This window comes from Melitaea cinxia, chromosome 4 (genome assembly GCF_905220565.1).
Source record: "Melitaea cinxia chromosome 4, ilMelCinx1.1, whole genome shotgun sequence".
In the NCBI taxonomy this organism is placed as follows: Eukaryota; Metazoa; Arthropoda; class Insecta; order Lepidoptera; family Nymphalidae; genus Melitaea; species Melitaea cinxia.
In genome coordinates, this window is record NC_059397.1 from 7570066 (window position 1) to 7588995 (window position 18930).

Here is an 18930-nt window from a genome sequence, read left to right on the forward strand (position 1 = left end):
CTTATCATTTAATTAGATCCAGCGAGCGCCCTTGCGGCTTCAATTTTATTTTATAACGTCATACACACGTTCCCCTGCTAACTACATTGCAAATAAATTTCAACTGCCTAATATTAGTTTTCTGTCTCGTGAACGCAAGGTCGAAATTCCCGTGTCACAAAATAACAACACATTTTGTAGTTTCGATAGCAGTATCCCTACGTTTCGGTTGTTGTCTATTCGCTACTGGCCAGTTGATGCGGCAAATTAGCAGGGTTGTCATCATTGGAGTCTTATACCGGTATTAGGTTGTATCTCTTTGTTTATATTTTATTTGTATTATTTTAAAATTTGTATCTTTAAAAACTATATAGTAAGAAACGTATTTTTATTAGAAAATGAATGGCATTTGAATAACGTATTTAATTTCACTTTTGCGTTTATTCGTTTGTGAATATATCTATTATAATAATAACAACAATAATAATATACACATCTATGAGAAATATTATTTCTTTACCTAATATGTTATTGATAGCCCTGATTGGACCAGCAAACTGCATTTTATGTCTTGTGCCTTCCCGGCGGATATTAAGCCCCCAAACTTAATCACGTCCCTCTTCTCTTACAATATTGTACAGTGGTAGAAATTTTTTACGCCACTCATTACATCGTAAAATTCCCACGAATTTAATTTTTTTTATAGTCACCGTTCTATTATTTTCTAAATTACTTTTGGATGCAATGCGTTCACGCTGCATAATTTCTACGTCATTCTTTTCATTCAAATATGTTTTTACGTTCCATTTTTAATTGAATGAATGAACACATTATTGCATAGGATTCGCATGACAAAAGAGCTAATACGTATTTAATTTATCTGCACCACATTTTGATATTCTACTCACGTGTTTCAAATATTTTATGTCAAGCTATCAAAATTTAAAATTTAATGAAATAATTAAATATATTTATATTTAATATGTCAAATAAATTAAATTTTCTTTCAATAATTTAACATTTCATTTCCACGTATTCGGATCGGAACTTTGCAAATAAGCATTAGTATGATAATGCTATAGTTAACATAGCATTTATATAAGTATTTCTAACATTTAACTGGTGTAAACGAACTTATTGTATCAATCAGTAGCGACCCGTCCCGGCTTCGCACGGGTTCAATGCTGATACTAAATATAAAATATAAAATAAATATTTGCAATGTAAGCGCAAAAACTGTGTTTAATTACGACATGGCATTAGAAACCTCTAAAACTATCAGTGTTCCTCTATTATATTATGCATGTATTATACATATAAACCTTCCTCTAGAGTCACGCTATTTACTAAAGAAAACCGCATCAAAACCGTTGCGTATTTTTAAAGATCTAAACATACAGAAAGCGGGAAGCGACTTTGTTTTTACTATGTAGTGATTTTGTGTTACGTTGTTCGCGCTGTCTAAGTATGTATATAATTATATATGTAGTTATTTACTTATTTTTCATAAACAATAGAGAAAATGCTTATATGTTTATACGTGTATATTCAGCTCGTAACATCTGCCACTGTAAAAAATCCGGCGGCGTAGCGAAAAAGAAGAGTTTAAACTGTATTTAAATTTGCATCACAGCGGTTCTGATGCAGATGAGGGACGTCACGTGGTCGCTCGCCTAATTGACACCATGATGGGGGCCTTGTGAAATTAGTTTATCTTTTTGAGTGTATGTGAAGCTGTGTAAACTTTTAGTTGTTTCTTATTAATATATGCATATCAAAGAATGTACATATAGTACAATTAAGAATAAATACTTGGGTTGCCTGGAAGAAATAGCTATAAGATCGCCCATTGTACTACATAATCTGACTATTTTAAAATAGCCAATAAGGTATGAATAACATATACAATACATTACAAAGTAAACTTACAAGTAACAATATAAGATAAATAAATAGGTACGTTTAATTATTCCAACTTTTTAAGATTTAGTCTTATTTTGTCAACGGCGTTTAGTTTTTTTTAATTCTAGACGATCGTCCATCAATTATAAAGTATTTATCATACTTTTTGATAAAGTGATAATATATAGGAACGAATATAAAATTTCATAATAATACATTGATATAGATGAATAAGAAATGTGATTTAATAAGCTATAAGCTATACGCATGTAACACAAACACTATAAAAGCAACGAGTCCTGTTAATACAAAGGCTGTAAGCCATATTATTTGTCAACGCCGAGTCGGAGCGAGAAAATCTTAAAATCAATTTTCATTTATTAGCAGATTATCCTCTGTACTTCGTCTTTGGTTAGGATGTGTGAAATCTAGAGGTGTAAATGATAAAAAATATATCTACAAATGTAATGTTAATTTATCATTTCAATTACGAACGTGTTACAACTCCAGATGATAATAATTAATAAAAATAATTTTATCTGCGATAACTTTTATAGCTAATGTTCTCAAAAGTACGCGTGAGACTTTTATAGCCTGCTAGCTACACTTGCGGCTTCAGACACATAATATCCATTTATGTGGAAATGTTGGGATAAAAAGTAGCTAATATGTTATTTTTGGACCTCCAGTTTTCTACGTACCAGTTTCACTACAATCAGTAGTTTTTACGTAACAGAGTAACAAACGTACATTAATCCATTCCAAATACTTTCGATTTTTTATTATTAGTAGGACAGGTTAGCTTACTTAATAAAAAGGATTTATGTAGCATTTTCTTGTTCTCTTGTCTTTTTATTATCTTCATTAATATTAATTACACATTATATAATATATACTTACTTACTTAATGTAATTTATTGATTCAGAGGATGCTAAGTAAGTAAATCATTTTTGTAATAGGTCTAAATCAAATATGAATTTTCCTTCGTAACTCCGTGGAGCCGTATGGCCACAACACAGTCGAATAGTCTTGGGCGGTAGGGCTCGCAAAATCTTTACAAATGTGCGCCGTTATCGCGCCGCACTGCCGCCCGATTGACCGGACCAGTCCGACCGCACATTTCTCACTCTGAAAAATAACGGATTTATTTAATTTTATGGCCACGCCGCGTGCTGAATGGACGATTGGGCCACGGCTGGGATGTGAACTTATTTTGTTATTTCATTTGATGAAATAGCAAATCTATAGCTTTTGGTGATATTTACTATAAATTATCTATAGGTTTATTTCTTACGAAGTGGGCCAGTGGATAGATCGAAACTCATTATTGGTGTTGTGTTTTTCCATATCCAAAATCGTGTTTGGATCTGGAAAACACAGTTAAATTTTGTAGAGGTAGTGCTTAAAATAAATTTATAGCTGGGCAATATAGAAAACTTTACGAGGTAGGTCTCGATAGATATTTAAAAAAATTTCTAATGCTCTGTGGAGAGTCTTGACGGATTAAGCTACACTTTATCAGTTCTCAAAAAGAAAAATCACCCGTGTAAACCTGTAAATGTCTTACTGCAGCACTGAGTAAATCATTTCAAATGAAATAATATGATTTTTTATCATTGCGACGGAAAATAATTGCTTGTTATGATGAAAGCAAAGGTGCAATAATGTTCTAAACACGGAGGACGCGACACACAAGAATAAGCCTAACATATTGTCAAATAACTCCAACTGCAATAAATGTTTGATTTATATAGCATTAAATTGTCAACACTAAATCGTTACGGATACATCGATTATTTTTTCGTTGTCTGTTTACTAACTAATAGTGTACAAGTACAATGCTTCTTCCCCCGTGTTTGCTTTTCCCATGGCGGTTGAACGACTGGGTAAGTATGATCTCATTAATTTAATCCCGGTTGATAATATAACGATTCGTCACGCTTTGTTGTCCTCGTTTGGGTTTAAAAAATAACAAAAAAGCGGTCCAATACTTTTAAATGTTGTCATATATTTACGTAAATAAGTATGTATTTGTTTTTATGTGTACCTACGTGAAAGTGTCCGAAGACAATAAATTTTTGTAGCTAATATTTGAGCTAATATTTTGTAGCTGATATTGAAATTTTGTTTCAAATTTAGGCACTATAGTTTTTTATCATAGTGAAAAGATTTAACTTATTCGAAAGTGAAATTGTGAAAATGTTGTTAGTCTCTTTGATTTTAAGTCTCTTATTATTAACAGTAATGGCTAATAGCAGAACGAAAATTGCAAAAAATAACTCAATGTTTCAATCAGTACGTTTGTTAGTAATAATAATGGATTTATAAAATGTAATTAAGCGTTACTCTTGGCTGTATTGCGTAATAAAATCGATGAAAAAAACGACAAGGCCGATAAAAATTATTGTAGCGTGAAATTGTCAAAGCCGATTTAGAAATTAAAATAAAACAAATTAAATAAGAAGTTTTCACTTACTTTAATAATACGAAACTGCGTAATCACAATACTTATTACTTACAAGGAAAATGCACATTTTTTGTTTAATTATTAAAAAAAAAATTAACGTAATAACATGTTATTAACTAGTGTAATATTAAAAAATATATATTTTCCGTAATTGATAATGTGACGAAACCTTGTTTTGCTGTACCTTTATCTTAAAAAATACGAAAAAAAAAACAAATTAACTTCGAAACAAATTTAATAATTGTATCCAATTTGTAATTTATATCGATTATCACAAAATTCACCATGACCGTCGCTACGTTTAAAGAATATTTTATTGTGAGATTTTATTTCACGGTTGTTGAGCGCGCAGGGTGCAGTAGTTTGCCAATAGTTGTGTAGTTTTTGCATCTATCCGTTATCGCAATAAAACCCCGAAATTAGATTTACTCTATTCTTAAACGAATCTCATTATCTTTTAACGTTCTTGTTCTAATTTCTTTTAGCCTTATTTTTTTACACATTTTTTTTTGTTTAATTAACTGGCAAGCGAGACTGTTTAAATGATAATAATACTTATAACTTTTTCTGCATAAAAGTATGTTTAAAGGTGCCTCGAAGATTGTTCAGATAGCAATTCGATCCCACCTGCTCTGGCAAACAAAATTATTTTAGACATTATTTTGAAATTGCCGTCTTTAAGTTAATTAAAGCAGCGAATTAAAATCAACTTAATTCCTCGTTGGAAGGCATGTTATTAAAACAACTCGAGTAAACAAAATTTAAATAAGTAACGCGAACTTGGCAGCATAGGCCGTTTTACATGCCTTCATTTGCTTATTACGGCCCCGCGTTGCTCCTCTGATTTTAAGATAAACGACAAATTATTCAACTTCCAAAAAATATAGATAGCCGGTATGTACGTACCTATATAATAAATTATCTTTTATTTATGCATTATTCCAGAGAATACTTGCGGCGCAGCGGTTATTCTCGGCCAGTGTAATCAGGTGATGAGTTTGTAATCTGAGGTAAATTAAACGATTTGATCACATGGACGTGCGTACTTAACAAAATAAAACCTTTTGTGTTTTCTTGAAATTGTTTTAAAATCATTTTCTCGATCTAAATTACTTGCAGTAGGTGTCACCCTTAAAGTTCTTGAATGTACACGTGGCGTCACTTGATACCGAATCTGTTCGCGTGTGAGCTTTAAGCCGCCATTAGCACATTTTGTAAACTGACGAAAGATGCCGGATTAATTTATGGAAATTTCTCTTTCCTCGTTTTCTTTGCTAGGACTTAGTAGGAGAGGCCAAACAAGGAGGGGAAGATTACTTTGGATCCGTTTAAGACAATTACGTTGTATTCGAAATTAGATTTTCCGTGACATAAAGCTCTATCAAGATCTTTTAAATTAAAAATACTAATTAATGGAAATAATTTTAAGTATATATAGCTATTATTTTATAAACAATTCATAATTAATTCTTATTTTTAATCTATTTGAATGAAAACAGATCTTGTTGATGAATTTAGTCTGATTTCTTAAATCTCTTGGAAGACTAATCGTCAGATTTATACTGCGCGGTCGGCGGCATCATCAGTTTACAGCACAATGGCTACCAACAATAGACCAAAACGGCTCACAATAGTACCAGTTACCCTACGATATTGGCTCAATGGTCAGCCGACCCTTCGTTGAAAAACTCGAGGAAACAACCCGATAAGAGTGATTAATTGGCTTAAGTCGAATTCAATGAAAGTAAATTCAGAAAGCCTTCTTTAAAAAGAGTAATAAAATCTTTTTAGAACGCCGTTTAGCGAGCTAACAGTAGGAAATTTTTATGTCGTTGTAAAATTATAAAATAAAATAATAGATAATTAAGAAACGTTTTTTAAATTGTTTGAAAATCTCTAATTGATATTATTTAATCTTTTTTAATTGTATTTTATAGACGAACTTAGTGTTGCTTATGTTTTAAATATAAAAATTATTGTTTATAAGATATTGTTTAGACTAACATTTCCACAGAATTGAAATTTAGTGAGGTAAAATATTTAGACACAGCTAGTATAATAGAAAAGGAATAAAAATTTATATTGTTGATATGATTTCTGAGCAAAAATATTTCAAGTGCCTAAAAAGCAATAAATTATTCGATTGTAGAATATAAATGTATCAATCTAAGCCGTAGATTAAGTCGCTTGAACTTAAGTGATGTACTTTGATTTATCGACAACTGACGGGATAAACACTTATGATGCATTTAAAATACTCTATTTACATCTCATCTTAATGATTGCGTGGCTTAAGAGAACAAATTGCGTTAATATCTCCATGTATTGAAAAATTTCTACTTGAACAATAATATTTGTGTTTGATAATTTAATTTTTTTGTCGATATTTAAAAAGTATGCATGTTCGCAGCCTTAATGTCGTCAGGGACGCGTTGAATGGATTGCAAATTGATACAGAAACGCAAGGCGTTCCTTTCGATTTATTTAGGAATTTTACGTATTCATGTCATGAGTGTTTAAATTGATCTATTCTACTGTACCTAATAGAAAATCAAATACCACTGTGTCATTTCTTACGATTTTATTTCATGTAATATTATTATTAATTATACTTATTGTATTATTTCTTTCAACACGATTTCGTATTTTTTTTTAATTAGTTAAACCATAATTTAAATTTACCAAGTGTTCTGTAATAATTGGTTACTTGTCACCAACTGCTCTGTAATAATGCTTCGCCTACACTTACACACAAGTGGTCGCGGGTTCGATTCCCACTCGGGATGGATATTTGTATTTGTGCAAATATTTGATTACGAACATTGCGTCTGTCCTTGTCGGCCTCCGTGATACGGGAATCACGTGAAGCTGTTGGTCCCGATTGTTATCATAAACAGCTGATAGCGATCGTTACATATAGTTGGGAATAAATTTACTGACTTCTTATATTTTACTAGCTTCTGCCTGCGGTTTAACTAACCTAACTTTAATAATTTGCGAAACTTTAACTGTTTACGCAGCGCAAGTAACGGAAGCTCTCAAAAGGAAAAAAAAACCCGTTTTTAAAACATTCTTCATTGGTGCTCCGCTCCTATTGGTCTTAGCGTGATAATATATAGCCTTTAGCCTTCCTCGATAAATGAGCTATCTAATACTGAAAGAATATTTCTAATCGGACTAGTAGTTCCTGAGATTAGCTCGTTGAAACAAACAAACAAACAATCTCTTTAGCTTTATAATATAAGTATAGATTAAAATCCTAATAGTTGAATGTAAGGATTTCTACCACACCCTGTTTAGTACATACAAATGTAGATTCTTTAGAATTTTAAGTATATACTGGTAAATGGCAATGGACCAGCCAGTATGCTCTATATGAATTATAATTTTATCACAATGTTATATCAAGTCACTTGAGATATTAATTAAGAGTATTGTGGTCGCTAGTAATAAATCATGTTTTATAGAACCCTTTCACTGTGGCCTAATTGATTCAATACACGAATGTGAGTAAGAAAAGATGGATAACAAGACATAACTAACAAAGGGTTCGTACTGCCCTTGTTTGACGCGTTTTTACGATATGAATTTGAAATTTAATTTTATCTGAAAGGGTCACATACACCATACGATCATGTGAAAATTAAAAAAAAAAGGAAAATATGTAATTCGAAAGTCTTGATAAAATTTAATTAAATGTTCTGACATTTTATAATATGAATCGATTCGAATATATTCGTATTTTAAGAAGTATAGTTTAAGGCTTCTGTATTCAACGTATATGACACTCGTTTCAATTATTAAACGATTAAAAATTTATTTTAATCTAACTAGAATTTTACGAAATATTAATAAAGAACTATCAATATTTTTTTTTCGCTGTTAAGCTTACAACAATATCAAAGAGATGATATAATTATGCTTTATATACATACTAGCTTTTACTCGCGGCTTTGCACGCATCGATTTTTTTAATAAAAAGTATCCTATGTTATTTTTAATACCTGCAAGAATATGTCTACAAAGTTTCATGATGATCGGTTAAATAATTGATTGGTGATTTTAAAACAAAACAGGGTCATCAAAAAGACAAAACAAAAATTAAAAACAAAGTGGATCCTACAATCTAATAATACAATAATATATATATATATATATATATATATATATATATATATAGTTACTTCACAAAAATTTTTGATTCATAAAACAATAATTTAAGAACGCTTTCATCAAATAATTTGATTTAGTTTCGCTTTTATTTAGGCCTAAATACTGTACCGCAAAATCTGCCCACTTACGGCGTTAAGCGTTGCTTCAGCGTAAGAAAAGCGTATGTGACGATGCCTGCTTTGTGCGAAAAGCTCCGCAATGGTAAAGCTTTCGTACGGGAAAAGGAAGAGCATCACTCCCCGCCTAGTAGCGAGCAACTCCTGTTCATTCGCTTCCCGACCGCGGTGGCGAACGTACGTCTTTGTATGAACAGTAGTGTTGATAATACGATCGCGGAAAAACTTTTCGGTGCGGTACGAACGATATTCATACGCTTAAAATATGAACACGGTTTGATTGTGCTGTGATTTTTAACTAAGTGAAAAGAGACTTAGCTGCGGCAGTGCACTGAAGAGGCTAATTACCGGCTAGGCTAATTGGCGGGGCCGGCGTTTCATGAAGGTGAGCCGACTTTTATTTCCGTTCGGCAATCCCTCTAATTGCGTCAATTAGTGTAATGTGGCGACAGCTTTGAAGAGTCCGCTTAATGATCTCCATAGTAGCTTGTATAGCCTTTGAAAAACTATTAAAAGTAGCGAGAATTGAATAGCGATTGTATGTAAAGAATAATTGGCTTAATAATTTTCCTCCTTCTTGTTCTGTTTATATCTCGAATTAACTTGAAAATACGAAAGAGAATAAAGGATACATTTGTTTAATAATACCAATTATGTATAAAAAATAATGAAAATAAATTATTATCCGTAATTAAGTTAAAGCGAAACGAATATAAAAGAAAATGTAATATCCTTAATTGGAACAGTATCGTATATCTTAGCTAATGAATAATATTGAGAATAGCCGTAATCACGCGAAGTTAGAAAATGTAGATGCGGTATTTTTATTGTATACTTTTTTATAACTTATATTACAAATTTACAATAATATTTCCTGTTTTTTTTGTAATTAAAACATATTTTAGAAATGATTTAAAATAGTACCCAAATTTGTATTGTACAAACTAATAAATGGCCAAAATATAACTGAAATGAACACAAATTTTTATAAATATAAGATAAAATTAAGGTTACGTTAATAATAATAACTTTTTAAAATAAGTTTTTACAAAATATCTTTCAAAATTCCCAATTTCAAAAGTTGTAACGGTCAACAAACTAGACATGCAGGTAACTTAATAACAAAAAAATTGAAAGCCTATCAAATAAATTGAAGACAATAAAGTATTAAATTGAAAATTGTTGCGATAGTCGTTAAACAAGTTAAATATAAAACCTACTTCAAAAGTCTTTTCAATTTATAACTTAAGAGCGCGACATGGTTGTCCCAAAAGCCAATTAGAATGGCGTATCCGCTTGTTCCTTCTCTAATTAGCAAGTGGCTCATTAGAGCTACATCACTAGACCAAAGAGTGTAGCAATGCTTCATTCGTTTTAATTATAAACACGGCTTCTCTTCTTATAATTACCGAGCGCAATTAAGGGACAACATTTTATTGCTTATCTAGATAATGACTGTTTATAATGAATTAGCTTACGTACTTGTTTGTATGGTTCTTTGTTTACCCAGTCCTGTTCCTAATAAAGTAATTTTTATTTTTATTCGAAGAAAAATTATAAACACAATTTTTAATAAATTAATTTTTAAGCTTTCTCTTCATTGTAATTATTATATAACCATTATTTTATTATTCTTACTAACTATATTTTATTGTGACTTACGTTCGAGTGTAAAAAATGACATATCATCAATCATCTCATCAATTAGTGTTATAAAAAAATGTGTGAACTTAATCAAATATTTAAAATATATTATATGTGTCATATACATTAATTCATTTGAGCTAATTAATAAAGCTGCTTTAATTAACGAGGCTGTTAGTACAAATTAATCAACGCTGATTGGTCCATAGCGATGACCGCGCGTCTAATATTAATTACAACTAGGATTATTCCATTTTGTTTCATAATTTTATATGGCATTAATATTAATCAATGGTGAATATGCCATTAATATTAACTCGTCTCGTTAAATTGTTATTAAAGTCATTATAGTTTAATTTAAGTTTATTTTTAAAATATGATATGTGCAATTGAATCAAAAGTAACAAGTATGTGAAAATGGCAGATGTTGTCTTGTATATGGTTTTCGGGGTCTTACCGATGGGCAATGCTTTTTGCACCTATTAAAATATACTCGTGTTTATTTTACTTATAAGGGTTTACACCATGTTAAAATCTAAATAAAGAAGGACTGGGAAGAAGATAATTACAAATACCTATAAATAACTCTCGCGGTAATTAAAATTAAGATATCAATTTCGAAATCATTATATATTTAAGAATAGCGTTAAAATGTTATGATATATACAATTATGTTGAACAAATTCTTAAATGAATAATAAAATCGACGTTAAGTATTTGAGGATAGATAACAAATTTAGATTGTTTTCAAAGCTGTCGTATTAAATCAAAACCATGTTTTTTTTTAATTAATCACATTATTATCACTTGTGATGTATTAAAAGACTTTTTGGCTTTTTAATTATTTAGTTAAATTAACTAAAAAATTAACTCATCTTGATACACAGAGATAATAATTGTATTTGCTCGCAAATAAAAAAACTGACTTCAATTACATCGACAAGTAATACAACGTAGGTAGACGAAAAAATATTCAAGTAAATACGCGTTATCAAAGATTAATCAAAAAGTTGTAATCAGATCTTGATAAAATTTAAATGTGGATGACCACATGATAAACATCAGCTTTCGATTAAAAATCATCAAAATCAGTACACCCAGTAAAGACTTATGCGTTATAATACAACATAGGTCGACGAAAAATAGTCAAGTAAAAACGCATTATTAGATACAACTTGAAAAGTAATTGTTAGATCTCAAATAAATTTAAATGGGACCAAATGACACGCACTACCTTTCGATTAAAAAAAAATGTCGAAATCGGTCAACCCAGTCAAAAGTTCTGAAGTAACATACATAAAAAAAAATACAATCGAATTGAGAACCACCTCCTTTTTTGGAAGTCGGTTAGTAAAGTAAGAAAAGGTAACATTATCATTTATTTTGATCCAGCTGGTTTTTTATTACTCCTTTAACTATTTTGAATAATTTTAATACTTTATTAAAATTAAACAAATATCCAAGATAAGAAAAATATTCCTCAACTATAAATTAAAGCATCAGAAAAATAGTGTTTAAACAGAGTAGTTAAAATATTATTTAAAATTCCATTTAAATATTTATAATTTATTAAAGTAATTTTAAAGAAAAAATTTGATAAATCCGGAAGTAAATATAATTTAATCGTATGATTGAATGCATAAATTTTATTCAACATTTATTTTTGAAAACTATCATTGATTGTAAATACATATATTGTTACGTTATTAAAATAAAAAATGACTAAAATACATTTCCTGATAATAATAAAGATCTTGTACAAGCTCGAAGAAAGAACAGATTTTAAATTAATTAATTATATAAAAATAGCGTAATGAAATTTCTAGCGAACTAGCTAGATCTCTTTCTACGAAAGAAAATTAATTTCTGAAATGTGTTTCTATTATTTTAATTTCCTTATAACATTCATTAAGGTCTAGAAATAATAACGTCATAATTATTGTAATCATTAACTCTGTTACAAATAAATAAAAATAATAGACGTATTAATAATATTCATGTTACTTCTGTGTACGAACTAAACTTTCATTAATACATCAACTTTTTTATTCCAATATTACAAATGCACATGTCTCACAACCAGGGCCGGATCTGCCATATAGCTTTTTGGGCTTCAGCCCAGGGCCCTGTGGATTCAAGGGCCCAGCTAAGTTAAGTCAAAATCAAAAATAGACGATAATGCGATAGAATCCACAATTTTATTAAATTAAGCAGATCGTATGGTTTGCAGCTCTGCGAATCTTACGATTAATCAAACCCATTCAATTTATTTAATTCAAGTCTACGTTCAGGTGTTGGTACTTCGAAGTGACTGTTAAAATGTTCGGCTGCCATTACACATTAATCTCAATCGTGGTAAAATTAAGGCCTAGGGCGCTCTAAAGTCACGGTCCGGCCCTGCTCAGAACTACTTCGAATACAATCAGGTGACTTACAGATTGGACATCCTTTACATTTTACAGGCTACATTTTATCAGGCTGGTTTTGAATCCGCGACCTATTGGTATCGATTCGTATGAATTTTCAATTGACATACAACGAGACAGTTGCGGTCTCATTCGTTTCCTGTAAGTTACATTTCACATAGTAACTCTGTTTTCAGAAGTCATAGTATTATATTTTTCTTCTTCTTCTTCTTAAAATGGCTTTCAGTAGTGCCAAATGAGCACAGATGATTTCGCTAATGTCACGTAGAATATTATGTTTTTATAGCCTGTACTTTTTAAGTCGAAGCGTATGTTTTGAAGCAGATGTCGTTGGGATTGTATTGCGAAATCGAAGTTTATAAGTCAATTCTGTATATCTCTTAGCTTTGGCTTTGACACATCAGCCTACCACTTACCTATATATGTGTATCTATAGTCATTATTCTCATTATAAGACCATATAAGTTTATTTATTGAAGTTAACACAGACATTTACGAATTATTTTATAGTAAATATTATGATCTGTAATCCCGAGTGAAGGTCATCAGTTTGAAGAAGAAGACTTGTTTTTCAGATGATGGCAACATCGTTTCCTCTTGTACATTTATTTAATTGGTATATATTATCCAATTTTCGTATACATTTTTTTTTCAAAATACTAATATCTTCTATTATTGTGTATTGGGAAAAGTCTATTTCGATTCATCAAAATAACAATAAGCCATATAAGTTACACTAATTGTGTTCATTTTAGTAGGTATGAATTCTTATTTATTATTCCAAAAAAAATAAAATCTGTAATATTATATGCGTCTATATATATTATATATCTATGAGCGTAAGTGCACGGGCGCCGTGACTAAGATTTGATTAAATATTGTTTGTATTCCAGTATCAGTATCCGAAACAAGCATCAAATGCATAATTTTCAAAATTGTTTTTTTTTTTAATTTTTTTTTTACACAATAAGACTGCAAGCGTACGGTTCACATGATGGTAAGCGATTACTGTAGCCTATAGACGCCTGCAACACTCAAAAACCTCGCAAGCGCCATGCCAGCCCCATCCTCAATTCCCCCCCAGGAGCTCTGGTCACCTTACTCACCAATAGGAACACAACACTGCTTGAAAATAGTGTTATTTAGCTGTGATTTTCTATCTTCTTCTTCTAAAAAAATATTGTTAGATCGTCATATATACATCCGTTTAAAACTATTATTTAGTTGATAACTTTGATTTTATCACTTACGTCTATCTAATTAAGTTCTATCATACCTATAATAATAATACTATACGGCCGAAATGAATCTTAGAACTGTATCTGTAGAGTAAAAGTTTCATGTGACATACAAACAAAGCTTACAGTAATTAAAATATTGTTTTTTCTTTAATATAATTTGAAGTGTAAAATAAATAATAAAGAAAAACTTTGAAAAGTATACGATAAAAATACAAAATTACAAACATAATAACTAGACATATCGATTAACACATGAATAGCATATCATTTTTATTGCATTGAGCGTCATATCATTATTAAATAAATAATTATTACTTTTAGTACTCAAAATACCTTCCAAGAGATTTTTCTACTTGAATTTCATTTGTCTACATCGATGCCATTTTTTAACTAAAGCTAAAATTTATCGAAATTATTCGTAAAATGTATAGAATTAATCGTGACACTTAAAATTACTTTTAACTTTGACAAATAATAGAATTTAGTATTTCTATGTTTTTGCTCTGCCTTTATATATTACTGTGGTTACAATAGAACATTAATACTAAAATCTTACAAGTGATGTTTATTCAAGTAACTTAATATTTTTCTATATGTTATTACCAATACAAACAGCTGTCATGTCCGTATAAGTGCAACAGTATGCTGTAACATAGTGTGCACTAGAATCAACTGCACTTAAATATAAATAGAGAATAGTAATTAGAAAGTCTTGCCCCTCCACCCCGGTTCACTCATTCAAGCAGATAACCTTTGGTGGCGTGACTAATGACGTGCATTGACGTTTGTTTTTGTGACGAATCTACATAATAAACACAGTGAGAAGTGAATTACGATTCATTTATCTGAAAAATGTAAATAAAATTCTATATATATGTGTGTACAAGGTCAAACCTTGTATACATTTATAGACTAATACTCAATTTAGAAGAAGAAGAAATATTCTTTATTGTGCATACAAGTTAACGTACAGTAGGTATATTAGTAAATATTTTTCTGTTATTATATTTAATACTCTTTTCTCGTGCCTACTAACATATAAATTTAAACGTAATTACATTATGTGTAATGATGACAATAAATTATAAATGCTAACTATTTTATTAACCATTTTTAACAATAGGTATCTAGTGGTGTATAATTTATTAACAAAAATCGATAATTTTGTTCAATTTCTTGCTCTCCCTAATTGGTCGTACTATGTCGGTGGCTAGAATGCAAATACTCTGTTATTAGGCAGGTTAATTAAAGAGTTATCGGTCGTAATTAACCCGTTTCGGTACTGAACGTGTGCCCATGACTCGTACAAACACTACTAATTAAGAAATTCCTCTTCATTAGCTCAATTAGATTAATTCACGTCAGAAAATATACCAAAACATATTTACAAATAGAGCATTTTATTGTATTTATAGTAATTATTATTAAACCAATAATCATATTTTCGTTTTACTATATTATCATGTAGTCCAATAAAAATTAAAAAATATTTAGTTTGCGAATTTTTGTAATAGGAAATGGAAAATGTGTAAATAATGGAGTCAATGTATTACTATATGTTGACACTTCAATTCTGTTGCTAACAGTTTAATGCGAGGATTTTTGTATGGAATTTCTTAACTGAATAAATTATGATATAAATTTTACTTTTTATGTTAAATTTAAGACATTATTATTATTGCATACTCTAACACTCTGTATCCATAACAATTTTCAGCAGACTGCTTCAGAGTTATGTACATCATATTACGAGTATATCACAAACATGATGTACTTTTGACAGTTTTTTTAGGGCTTAAACGGTTAGATTTTTACCAGCCATTAACGCAAAACCCTGGTGGTAACGTTGAGTTCTTGGTTTTTGTATTTACAAGATTAACTACGCCCAAAAGTCTAAAAAGTTATCTAATTATGACGTTAGGATTATTTCATAGTATTACTTAGTACTAGCTGTGCTCGCGACTTCGTCCGCGTGGGATTTAACAAAAAAGTTATTTTTCAGTTTACTATGTTATAAAATAATAAAAAAACTAAAATAAAAGTAGCCTAAGTTACTTTTTATCACATCAGCTATCTGCCAGTGAGAGTCCCGTCAAAATCAGTCCAGCCGATTCAGAGTTTAGACGGAACAAACAGACAGACAGACATATAGACAGACAGATAGACGAAAATTGTAAAAATGTTATTTTGGTATATGCATTTAGTAGAAAGCGGTTTTTTTAATATTACAAACAGACACTCCAATTTTATTTATTTGTGTAGATTACAGGTTTAAATAAAAAGAAAAGACAGAAAACAAATTTGTGATCAATAGATCATTACAATATTTTTTTTTTTTTTTGATATTGAAATTTTTAAAACGAGCAGAAGATTATCAACATATTTAGTTAGCGCTGTATATTTTTTGAAATTAAAAGTAAAACGGAAAACAAAGTATAGTGGCATATTTAATAGTGTTGTTGTTGTGTTAGCAATAATTTAATCTAATTACCTTGTTTGAAAAAAAGTTTAGTCAAAGAAGCCTCAATTGTGCAGTAAGCCAGTAGCCAGCTTACGTTACTTGACGTTGAATATGAAAGTAGAATACGTGAAACGACTAGTTGTTTGGCCATTAATATGGTTTTTAACTCAAAATATATTTGCTTGGTTATTTAATTTTTATTTTCATTTTTCACTAGCCGGCCCAGTAATTTTTTTCGTTAGTATATCAACTTTTAAATCCTTTTCCTAATAATATCGAAAACGACAAAAAAAGTTTATTCAATTTGGTACGATAGCTCTTAAGTTATGAGCGTAAATACATTTCGTCGGTTCATTTTTACTAGTGGTCGCCCAGTGATTGAAATTCGAACATAATTAATTTAAATTATAAGTTTGAACATTATCAAGGTTCTGTCGTCAAAGACTAACTGTCAAATATATGGTAGTGAGTATTGTTTTTTTATTGATTTAATCTATTATTAAAAAATATATATTAGCATCATGTAATCCTTCTCTATATGTATAAGCTATAAGTACGCGAAATTTCATACTCCTCCGTCCACGTAATTTTCGTAAAAAGGGGTATAAAGGGAATTTAAACATATATATTTTACATTTATACACGGATATTATACTATCTTGATTATATATGTATGGATATTTGTGTGTATTTATGATTATTTATGTATGGAAATTTTTCTATGAATATATTATTGAATCTATCAAGCACTATTATTATTCATCCTTAAGAATATTGTACACTTCCTATCCGTCACTACTATATGTGTCTTGTGCTCAAAAGTTATCTGGAAGAAATCGCTCTTCAGCGATAAGATTGCCTTTGTACATCCGTTTTTAGTTACTACTCTGTTTGTTTGTATTTTTGTATACAATAAAGAATGTATTATTAGTATTGTTATAACAAAGTTTTTGCTACACGTATATATCTACAGGTTTATGCAGTTTTGATTATTTTTTATTTAAATTGCTTATTTTTTAATTTATTTTGCTTTTAAAGTTGTTGTTGTTTTTGAAACAACGATGTCATTTCCTCTACAGTCTTGTTAATTCTATTGTTGATATTGTAGGAAGTCGTGACCCGCAGCGGGTTATCGACAATTAAGAATGAATCGTTGACGTCAGCTATCGTATCGTATTGGTAGAGGCTTTAGACTGCCTGTCCATTAAAGCGGAACTTACAACATAAATAGATATATGATTACTCTTGGTACTACATACTAGATCTATCCTTCTATTTCACTCGTGTATCTTTCGCATTCAGCCTGTAACATCCCACTGTTGGGCATTGGTTTCTTTCTCCGTGTAGAAGTAGGATGTGTATCCGATATCGTGTATCTTTAGAACACGAAAAATTTTAATTGTATAAATAATTCGAGTATTATCTGTCTGTGTGATTTTAGCAAAAAGTGTAGAAGAGAAAGGAAATAACAAATATTTTTGTATATCTCTACTATTCTTTGCATTTATAATAATTATGCTCTTTTGTACATACATTTACTATAATCTGTTAAATCTTACATTATCTGTTTTTAGCTTTAAAAGATATCGCTAGCCTTTATTTAACTCTCATAGTTTTGAAACTTATACTAATAATAATACTTTGTTTACTTACTTTTCTTTATCAATTTATTTCTAATTCAAGTATTATATTATAATAATAAAAATAACAATATGGTTTTCTTGTTAAGTTTCAGTGGTAGATAGACCTTATCCACTTTTAATTTGAGGCTCGTCGAGATAACCTTCATAATGACAAAATGTAGAGCTTCATTAATAATACACTTATCAGTTATAAATTTGTATCTTAATGAGTAAATAATATTATCACAGTGACGTAATCGTTGTTAGTTTTAATGAGTCCTGTATAACATAACAATTGATAATTATAAATAATTACACTTAAAATATAAACATTTTTGTTCCATTAATTTTACTAATACTTAGTTTTTGTTTTTTCCAGAAGTTCTATATCAATAAAGCTAGTGTTTTAATACTCTGCTGTTTGATTATTTGATGGTGACGATTATAATTATGTGTTGGGGATATAAATAAAGTTATATATTGTAATTATTAATTTCTTATTGATATTATGATTACATTCATTAAAAAAATGTTTCGCTTTACCTTAATGAGTAGAACAATGAACCTGCATACATTGAAATATCAATATTTAACAACAAAACAGTGAATCTTTAGCATAATTAATATGATGCAACTGTTAAATAGGTACCATGGTAGAGAAGAACATTGAATTGTAGCAAATACTTTCCATAAGTAAACGTTATTAAACCGCTTATGCGCTTGATACGTGAGTTTTGGATAAATGTGTGAGCCAATACATATTATGTCAGTAAATCTAAAGCTAAGAGGTTATCGCTGTTTCATAAAGTTAAGGAATAGCTCTATAACAGCTTACTTGAAATACACACGTGATAGGATATATTATTTTGACGGCTGATGGTCTCGAAATAACAAATAG

General features: G+C 29.8%; 1 long non-coding RNA gene across 2 annotated transcripts in view; it reads right to left on the reverse strand.

The window, feature by feature from the left end:
- Nucleotides 1–2254: 2254 nt before the first annotated feature.
- LOC123670089 overlaps nucleotides 2255–18930 on the reverse strand; it is a 34593-nt gene continuing 17917 nt past the window's right edge. Inside the window, exons 2-3 of one of the 2 annotated variants that reach the window (XR_006745869.1) lie at nucleotides 2786–3010; nucleotides 2255–2309 (exon numbers count right to left, since the gene is read on the reverse strand). This is a non-coding gene — a long non-coding RNA (uncharacterized LOC123670089). Of the gene's footprint in view, nucleotides 2310–2707; nucleotides 3011–18930 lie in introns of those variants that run through there. The other variant, XR_006745868.1, reaches the window with a different exon arrangement.